Source organism: Pelmatolapia mariae, linkage group LG4 (assembly GCF_036321145.2).
Source record: "Pelmatolapia mariae isolate MD_Pm_ZW linkage group LG4, Pm_UMD_F_2, whole genome shotgun sequence".
In the NCBI taxonomy this organism is placed as follows: Eukaryota; Metazoa; Chordata; class Actinopteri; order Cichliformes; family Cichlidae; genus Pelmatolapia; species Pelmatolapia mariae.
The window spans coordinates 25632157-25642843 of record NC_086230.1 but is presented as its reverse complement, the minus strand read 5'-3'; the positions used below and the strand labels follow the sequence as shown (position 1 = coordinate 25642843).

Here is a 10687-nt window from a genome sequence, read left to right as displayed (position 1 = left end):
GTCGGCAGATAACTCTGTTTAGAGCTAATATACCGCCACCTATTGGCTAGGAGTTGGGTCAGCGGCTTAAGATTATATTCTTTTGTTAACTGGGAAAAAGTACCTACCGTGGCTATCATTCAGTGAGAATTAACTCTAAAGGTCTGATCAAAGGTTTAATTTTTAAAAGATATATTAGTTTCAGAAAGGAGATCTTAAGAATTCAGATTCGTGACAGTATTGGGCTGTACTCACCACAGGGGTGTAATACACGCAAAGGACTAACCATGCTGATACCAGTCATCGTCTGTCTCCTATATTGATCATTTATAATTCTGTTTGCAGTCATTTGCTCCTCTGCGTCCTGCTGTTGACACTGTTTTTTTCTTGTATGGTTGGGTTGTTTTTTTGTTTTGTTTTGGTTTTCTTTGGGGGGGGGGGGGGGTTGCATCTTTAGTGTCATTTTGTGTCTCTTTGTGTTATACTTTCTTTTGTTTTGGGGATTTTGTCTCTCATTTGGTGTTTTTATATCTAATTTTGTGCCACATTTTGGGCTTAGTGAATTTCTCTTGTAATCATTTTGCATCTCTTAATTTTTCTCAAATTGGTTAGATCACATCTTATTCTGGGATTTACAATTGTAGTCTGAAGTTGCACACATCATGGACATGAGTAATTTGGCAATTTTAATGATTTCTTTGAAGTGTTCTTTTTCCACGGTATACAGCATACATCTATTATGTACTTTACAAAAGCTTACAAGAGCTGGATTTTCTCTAATCCACAAAGAGTCAAAAGTAAACATAAAGGCTCTAAATACATACACCAGCACTAATATTTGGTTAAATGTCCTTTGACAAGTTCCTCAACCAGAAACTTTTGGTAGCTAATAACCAGCTTCTGACATAATTCTAGTTGGATATTTGACCACTCTTCTTGGCAAAACTTAAGTTGGCTGGTTTCTTGGCATGGATCTGGCTTTTAAGCATTGTCCACAATTTTCAACACAACTTAGTAGGGTTGAGACCAGGGCTTTGGGAAGGCTATTTCAGAATCCAGTGTTAAGTTGTTAAGATGTGTACACACTGGAAGCAATTGTCTCATCATGCATTACTTTCAGTTCACTATTGTGCCTGAAGGAGGTGCAACAAGCATTAAAAAAGGAAAAGGAGAGCCACAAGTGTGCCTATTTATCTGATTATCTGAGTAACTGAAATACATATATTAGAAGGTGGTATGTGTATATCTACATGTGTGTGAATTTTGTATGGCCATCCTAGCATATGGTTGTCCATATCTTTGTACATTTTTTCAAACAAAGAATCAAAATAATTAACGCAGGATATGTCTGATAAAATACATTGTCGTGACTGTGAGAGAAGACACACTGTGTGTTGCAGTTTAGGAGATTGTATTTTATTTATCACTCCAAACGCAGCAATTCATTATTTAAAAGCTGCTTAGTCAGCCTTTCTAATGTCCTTGTGTCCAATTATAAAATAAAATAAAAAAATTATTTCTTGCCAACAGCATCATGTGTTGCTGTTAAGTGATACCAAAGTACTGCTGCTATTCTCATAATATCAATACTGCCATGCAACTTTTCTTTGGATAAAAACATTTCTCTGATGGTGAACTCACTATACAGTATAAACAGTGACACTAATGATTTCCCTGTATTCCACGTGTAGAATGACACAGATCCATGAAAGCAGAAGAAATGAAATATCCAAGTCAAATCTGATATCGGTTGTGTTCAGTCTGAAAAGGGTCATATGCATTTTACTCTTAGCTAGTTAGTAGAAGCTACATTGTCAAACTGACTGTTATTTGTGAAGTGTTTTTGTACATGTGTTTTTGTGGGTTATAATTTAACTCAGGCTGGATATTTTTGATGCTCTCAAAACAGTCAGGTAACATTGTTGCTACTAACCTTAACAGGGTGACACTTTTTCCAGCCATCCCTTTTAAAGATTAGATAACAAAGTGGGCCAAATGTGAGCCTTTTTTTTTTTTTCAAATAAAGCATACCGTGTTGTATAAAACAAAGTCCGAGCCACCCCACCCTATTCATTCATTTATATTTTGCTAGAAAAAGGAGAACTAGGCTCAGTAATTTATTGAAAGATGTTTGTCGTACATAGAAATACAGTATATAGATGTAATTTAAAAAAGAGTTTGTGCACTTCTAAAGAACTTTAAAGCCAATATTTGGTATGATCACTTTTATTCTCCAACACAGGCTAAATTCTCTTAAGGTTTCTAGTAATTCTTTAAGTAGTCTTTAGGAAAACCTCTCCAGGCCTATTTTGATGCTGGCTGCCTTTTATTCTGTTCTCTCTAAGCTGTTGCCAATCATTTACTTTCCAGATTGTGTGGCATCATAATTCCACCAATTTTGACAAGATCCCTAATACCACTGACTGAAATGCAGCTCCAGACCACGATCTTCACTGCTGTACCTGTCTCCTTGAAGCAAAAAGTTCCCATTTGCACTCATCACTTCATAAGAGCTGTTGCCACTGATTTCCTGTCCAGTTATTGAGTAATTTGGCACACATCAGTCTTTTCTCCCTGTTTTCTTTTCTTAAGAATAATTGCTCGACAGCCACCCCATGGACACCATTTCTGGTGAGGCTTTCGTGAATAGTACATGAGTCAAATGAAGGGACAGATGTAGCTCTCAGGTCCTCTGTGTCACATCCTTCTTAAAAATGTGACTTTCAGATACTGTTCATCTGCTGCAGATAAAGGCTAAGACCTATTAAATTCTCATTTATGATCGTGACGAACTACAACTGGCAGTTTTCTCTGTGGCAGCATAAAAAGGCAGCATGGAAGTAAAAGTTTGGATGTGTCACCACTTTGCCCAGGTCTGGAAGAAGACACAAACTGTCACCCTTGGATGAAATTGCTAAGGATTTTCAGAAACAACCCAGTAACCACCAAAACTCAACCTTGCCAAGAACTGGACACTGCTAGAACACCAGCGTCCCATCTCCCACGTGAAGCCAGTTTTTTATCATCATAAACTGAGGGTGCAGACCAAGAAAAAAATCTTAAAATTCAGTTTCGCAGTTATCCACATGGACAAGCCAAATGCACTTCGGAGAAATGTTTTATGGTCAGACAAACATTGAGCTATTTGACCACAATGACAAGAGGTATATATTTGGAGGAGTGCAGTTGAGGCTTTCAAACCTCAGATTTCAAGCATGTTTGCAGTGGCATCATGCTCTGGGGATGTTTTGCTGGTACTTTGCAAAGCCCTAACCTCACCTCTATTGAAAATTTGTTCAAAATTTATGCTTAGAAGGCAGGTCCCTGCTAGGAAACCAACCAGTTTAGATGAACTCTACCAATTCTGCCAAGAAGAGTGGTCATATATCCAGAAGCTTACTCCTGACTACCAAAAATGTCTGGCCAAGGTACAACTTGCTAAGGGACATTCAGCAAAAATATTAGTGGGGAGTAAGTATACATTTGAGCTTGTACGTAAAATTTTGAGCCTGTGTGAATTAGAGAAAATAAAAGATTCCAACTTGTAATCCCAGTTATTGATTTTTAAAATCAATAAAGCTGTAAATACCTACTGGATCTGGACACCCTTTATGCAATGTATAATGGATTTATCTGTACAGAGAACAATGTTGCAACTAATATACATATGTGCTGAGAATATGACACTGTTGGGTGGGTTGGGGATTTCAAGGTAACAATTACAGGAAGTGCGTTTTAACCACCTTATAATGGTTGAAAAAACTGAAGTTGTTAGTGCAGTTCTCATCAAGAAAGTGCAAAGCCGGGGCTCGTTCAATGGAAGGAAATGATTCAATGGACTAAATTCCAAGACTATATTGAATATATACTATAATTGCTCAATTATGTGGCGTCTGTAGGACTTTAATCTCTTCAAGTGCTGGACTTTGAAAGTCACTTTTGCTTTTGTCTTCCTTTTGAAAAATCCTTCTCTTATTATTTGCCACCAATACTTCAAGCACTTGGAGCCAGCTGGGGAAGTTCGCTAATGATGTGTCCATGGAAACAAGGCACAGGGTCACATGTGTCTTATCACTCAAGACAGGAAAAGCCCTGTGCTTGATTTTGCTTAGATTTTAAAATGATGTCAAAATCAAGGAACAGTCTACCTTTTTGGTTTTCCTCATTAGTAGATTTGATAAGGCTGTTGATATTATTCTTCGGACTCCAGCTTTAGAGTCCTTGTCAGTCTATTTTTGTATTATTCACAGGAGGCACTTGCAATCAGTCATGAAAAAAATACCTCTCATAAAAAAATAGAAAAGAAAAAAAAAACTGAAGAAATAAATAAATAAATCAAATAAACAGGCTCTTAACATTGGCAATTATCCCATCACGACCCTCCCAGTGATCAAGTATCAATTAGGAAAGGCTTTGAGCAGAAAAACAGCAAAATATAAGATTAATTTTCAAGACTGAGCTACAGCTCTTATGTTCTTGAATGCCAATGTGTTTACTCAAAATACAGCTGAAGTGCTCTGGTATTGTTTTGGTTTTAATTGGAATGTCAAGAGGCTCTAAAATAGATGTAAAAACCTTTGTTTGTTTACCGTGATTTGCAATAATATGCTAAATTATTTCCATAAAACATGTCTATGTTTTATGGGCTTTATAAGCTTTATAAACAAAGGTCACTCTTACTTAATTTAAAGCCATTGTAACACAATAACTGCTCCAGGCCTTTATGTAGATTATTGTCAGTAAACTGTGATTAATGAAATTCCCTAATAAGATAAGCTTTGACTTTGTTGACGCTGATGAATAGTATACATTAGTGAATTGCCAGTCCTACGCTACAAGATGATGCCTGCTTGCACCTTCTGTTATGATGTCTATATTTAGAATAAAGCAATGGTATGATTAATGTTCCTGAGCCAGTTTAAAGCACATGCACGTTCATTCATGTGTCGTGTGAGAAAATGTCTGACGTGTCATAAAAGAAATGACTCCCATATGCTGTGTTTTATCTATTTAACCCTTAGAGTAACATTATATTACTGCAATGAAAAACAAGCCCTGAACTTATTATCAAAGCAGGTGTATTGCCAAGATGTCTACTTTAGCTACATAAAGAAAAGGATTATTTCTATCATTTAAATACTAATCCCGTATTTTTTAAATTAAATGGGAAATGATTATTAATAATGGATTACCTACAGTAGCCATTATATCCAATTGTGTATTTGTAGTCTACTTGAATATTTTTTGGTTGCAGCATGTTTACGTTTGTCCCTTTGTCCCACATTGCTCTGCCAGTGGAGAAATTTCATGTTCAACACATAATGTACATTCAGAACTAATACTCTGTATTTAAAGAAAGACAGAAAAGAAAAGAAAAGAAAAGAAAAGAAAAAGTGAAATATTGTCTTTCTGTATGAAAATGAGACCTCAGTTTGAGAAGCCTCTAATGCCTTTTTGGTATTCTGCATAGGGCATACTCTACTTTTATTAAAGTCCCGTTTAGGTGCAACAACGCTGTCAGAGCGCCGGAAGAGCTAATTAAGCAGAGCAAAGAAAAAAGTACATGAATCTCAATCTGACTGACAGCTGAACTTGCTCCCCTCTGCCGCTGAGAGGATTATTCTCGGCGACATCCCTCAGCAACAGTCAAATGGTGCCTTCAGGTGAACAATGTAAACTTCTGAATTTCACTAAAGTAGCTCGGTTACTAACAATCAGCATGAAACAGGCAGAAGACAAGAAGTAACTGTACTGTAAATCAGTGTTGGAAAGCGTTCATTTAAAGGACAGAAAGTAGACTAGTAATTTTACTAACTTAAGTGGAATATGACTAAAAAAAAGTTGCTTGAATATTAATGATAAATGATCAGAGGGAAAGCACAGGTTTGAGCTGAAATTAAAGTTGGCTGAGATTGTTTGGACATGTGCGGGGGAAAGATAGTGGATATAAGGGGGGAGCATTTTGAAGATGGGGCTGGCAACCAGGAGGAAAAGAGGAAGAAGTCAGAGAAAATTCATGAATATAGTGATGGAGGACGTGCAGAGGGTTGGTGTGAAAGATAACAGAGGTGATGTGAAAGTAAGGAAGATTATCCGCTGGGGCGAACCCTAAAGGCAGCAGCAGGAGAAGTAGAAGAAGAAAAGAGTACTCTTATATTCTGCCCAACTTGTCATCAGAAAACAAATCCTCTGCTAAACCTATCTCACCCCTCAAAAGTTAAAAAATAAAATTATTAGCATAAAAAAATATGTAGCCTAATACATTTTTTAATTTATTTTTGATTTTCACTTTAAGTCGAGGTAGCAAATGTTGGCCATGTTACACGATAAATGATTCGACTGTTTCGTTTCTATTTCCTTTGCCTTATACTTTTTTTCTCCTTATCGGTTAACCCGGCCAGCCATATTACTTACTCGTGTATAAACAGTAACAATCAATCTACGCAGTACACTTTAACGATCGGTTGTCCACAAAACGGTCAACGCTTAATAGCCATACATCCGACAGTATTCAAGGGCATTGAAGTATCGTGGCACTTCCTATGGCCATATTTGGAGTGAGCATCGGTGCAGCGTGAGCACAGGAAAGCATTTCGAAGGACTAAAATGAGCTTTTGTCTGTCGTCTGTCATAAGAAAAAAAAATCCAAACGTTGTTTTCACATAAGTTGACTGCGCCGCGTTCACAGAGGGAAGCAACGTCCTGCTGCAGTGAGCTTTGATTCACAGGAACTCTGACACGCAGCAACAAAAGAACATTTGACACTGGGAAAACTGTCAGGAGACACAGGTAAGGTGTTTTTTCTTATTTTGAGTCATTTAACACCTTACAAAAATCCCCTTTTTAAACTAATTAACCAAAAAATTAGAAAAAATGCGTCACACAGCTGCAGACTCATCGTCATTTATAAGGATGTTAAATTGGCACCTGTTGATCTGCATTTCCTGTAGTTGGAAATCATTTGAAATTAGTCTTTTTAAAGGATGATAAAGTTCTGTTGACGCACTGATGATATGAAAGTAGGCTCTACTGGAATAGCACATGAAGGACGATGTGAGGATTTATGCACTGGGCAGCATTTATGGCATTTCTCGTAAAAAGATCCTGCACAATCTCTCTGCCATATGGCCAAAAGTTGCCCCCACTGATAAACATACAGATCATAAACATGGTGCTGCAAGCTTGATCAGAAGCTCGAGCTGCCTTAGGCAGGAAACACTGGTATACATTTAATAATAAATATTCATTTTAGTAGAATTATGTTGGCCTTAAACTCTCACAGGTAGATATGATTGTATGGTATCATCATTAGTATTATTACTACTATGTTTTATGCATGTGGTTTTTATAATTGAGCTGAGGGTATAAAGCTGTTTACTCTTCAAATTTCTATAGATACAATTCCCCACACCCATAAAACACACACACACACACACACACACACACACACACACACACACACACACACACACTGTGTGTGTGTGTGTGTGTCAAATTCTCAGGAAGATAAAGGTAAGTTGGATTTAAACCTTTTGATTTGTTTTTTTTAACCACTTAATCATGTCAGTTCTAAAGCTTATTGAGCTTATTTGTAATGCTTACTGAGCTTTATGTATAAATCAATGTTCTGTCATAGAGATGTTTGTGAAGCGCACCCTCTCTCTTTCTCTCTCTCTCTCTCTCTCTCACACACACACACACACACAAACACCGACTTCTCTGCTTGAAGCGTCTTTTCCCCCAGTGAAAGCCGCAGCCACAGTGAGCTGGTAATTTACCTGAGCTATTTATATTGACAATAATTACATGTACAGCAGATTAAAAGGGTAATAAAAAGGATTATACCTCATTATTCACCATCTGTATAAAACTCAGAGCGCTGGTGGTGTATGAAACAAAACAAAAAAAACCAACCAAACAAACAGTGATTCTCAATTTTGCAGAAATCATCTCCAGTTCATAATTCCTTGCTCTCTGTGGCCTCCCTTCAGCTATCTCCTTATGAGCCTTTCTGGTGCAGGTCATAGCCCCACTTTAGAGTCATGAGTCCATTAGACATTAATTAATCGTTACCTCTTTTTATCATACAGGACCTCAGTGGTCATTACTCACAAACCTGTCTATGTAAAAAGCAGCTTGCGCACACTCATAGAGACATGACAAAAGGTTATGGTAATGCTGTACAAACAGAGTATTCAGATGTTTGGTAGTACGCCATTAATTACAGCCTTTGTGAAGTGTTGCATGTCTTCAGAGAATCGTATTGTAGCTCAGTGTCTTGTAGATGCAGATTGATGTTGTTGCGTAAACTATAGAGCATTATTGCCGCTGCATAATAAGTCAGTGGTTTCTATTTTTGAGAGTAGTGTTACTGCTGCTGAGCGTTTTCAGGGTGACAAAAGATGCATTGTGTGTAGTATAATAAGCAGGGATTTTCACTATTGTTTAAATTTTATATTTTGTGCGTGGCTGTCAGTGGTTTTTGCTGCCTTACTGTGCTGCAGACGCCCTTTACAAAAGCTCACTGCCGTCAATTCCTGGGATTTTCTCTGGCAATCAATTTCCAAGCCGGAGTGCCTGTCATGTGCCTTGACAACACCGACTCTGTTAGCTTCTGGGAATAGACAGCTTAATGTTCAGTGTTTTTTAGGTGAATCATAGATTAGGTGTTATCTGCAGGTGCATACAGTACAGGTCACTACGATGTAATGTCTGCACTTTTTCCCATTGATCCCACTGAAAAGATTTTACAGAGAGCTGGCAGTTTAATCCATTTAGCCTTTTGTGTCCCCAAGGGCCAGCCACATAATAACATTCGGGGCCAGTGACGAGGCTCATGGATTTGACTTAAAGGTGGTTTTTAACACGGGCAACTCTGCAGAATAATCTACTTAGAGTTATGATATGATCTGAATGTGTATCCCCTCCGGCTGCCATGCTTAAATTAAGTTTTGAGGAATATGCAGGTCAAAATAAGCACGTCTTGTTTTATTCAATTACATAAACTGCCATAAAGGGATGGTTAATTGTTCCCTTTTATTTCAGCGACTCAAGAGGAATGTAATAGCATTTCAACTATGTTGATCGAGGTGTCTCTTTAGAGCTGTTGTTAATCAACTATTGCAGAACACGCTACACTTTTTTGAGGTTATTGATTTTTTATTCTTTCGCTGTTTTTTGGACAGAATTGGAAATATCAAATGGGACCAAGTTAAAAGTATGAACTGTAGTTATTAGCTCATGAGTCACACTGAAATATTCTCAGGACTGAGCATTAGGTGAACTAATGACTGGCACTAAATAGGCAAAGCAGTGTTGTATGTGCACCTTACACATTGTTCTATGTATTCTTCTCTCTTTGCTATAGGTCAAAGTGACAGTATTACAATGTAATGTCAGTATCAGCTTTGTATTTTGCAGCATTAAAGTGAATGCATTATAAAACCCAGGGTCTTTTTTTCAGCCCTTGCAGAATTCCATTTACCTGTATTTACCGACTCCTTTCCGCTGCTGTTACCATAGAGACTAACCATCCCTATCAGCAAGTCGCCTTTGGCTGCCGGGCTCATTGGATCTCACAGGAAAGAGACACTGGTGAGCCAGTGTTTCCCTGGCTTGATTTCGGCACCAGTGTAGTGAGAAAGGCATTTGCTTGGCTTTGACAGTGTTTCCTTGGCAGCTGGCGCCACACCAGTAGTGGCACGTCGACCCATTTTGTCACTATGGGTTGACAGCCGAGACAGAGTGAAATCAGCTGGGAGAAATCCACTCCCGTAATTGAAATGAGTTCACCTGGGAGACAGCTGCTCTGCGGCGCCTGTTACCTGTCAACAGTCCACGCTTGCCAGTCTGCATGTAGTAGATATAATATGATGCCTGAGCAAGTCTTCCACTGGTGGCGCCATAGTGTGGAAGTTGAAAGAGATGCCTCAGGTATTTCAGCTGTGTGGCCTTTGTAAGATGTCATCTAAAGAGCATAACTCTGTTAAATAGATGTTCTGCGATAAAGCTGTGGCAAGTGGCAAGTGCACATGAATCCAGCCGGAACATAACATTTGTTAAAGTTACAATTAATGCTTTTTGAAATTTTTCTAGGCTTGAATGATTTTTTTATTTTTGTGATATTAACTGACTAACTAAGAAACCTTTTTTTTGCAATATCTATGTTTTATACAAATCATATAAATATTTGCTTTACAAGTACAAAGTATCCCATACATACCCTCAGCATGAGCCTTTTGTTTTTGTACTGCACTTTGCTTTCTGTTCCGAATACTTAAATCTCTGGATAACTCTAAAACTCGTCATTGTTCACTGTCACTTTCCTCTCACCAACAACTCACCATAAAGAACTGGAAGGACTTAACTGCCGTTTCCTGTCAAACACTGAAGAAGCAACATTTAAGCTCTTGAAAAAAGCACCCCGAAAATTAGGCCACAATTGCTTCCTTTATAAGCTACTTTTTGGCAGTCAACCAGGAAACCTAGTAATTTGGAGTTTCCAATACTGGAAGGTTACAAGTGTATCATATGAATAGGAAGCAAACTAAAAATGCCTCATTTATAGCACCACTTGAATATAGTGTGGTCTTTGATTATCATGCAAAAAATGTCAATACAAGTCAAACAAATAAGTGTTAATAATTGCATTTGTAGGGGACTAGGAGTCTTAACCCTACTGATCAAACATATTTGAACATTGAGAAAC

General features: G+C 37.8%; 1 protein-coding gene across 1 annotated transcript in view; it reads left to right on the top strand.

The window, feature by feature from the left end:
* Nucleotides 1–6657: 6657 nt before the first annotated feature.
* The window catches only part of baiap3 (BAI1 associated protein 3), a 46057-nt gene continuing 42027 nt past the window's right edge, over nt 6658–10687 (top strand). Inside the window, exon 1 of the mRNA XM_063470751.1 lies at nt 6658–6768. The gene's annotated coding sequence lies outside the window, so the exon portion shown is untranslated. The remainder of the gene's footprint in view (nt 6769–10687) is intronic.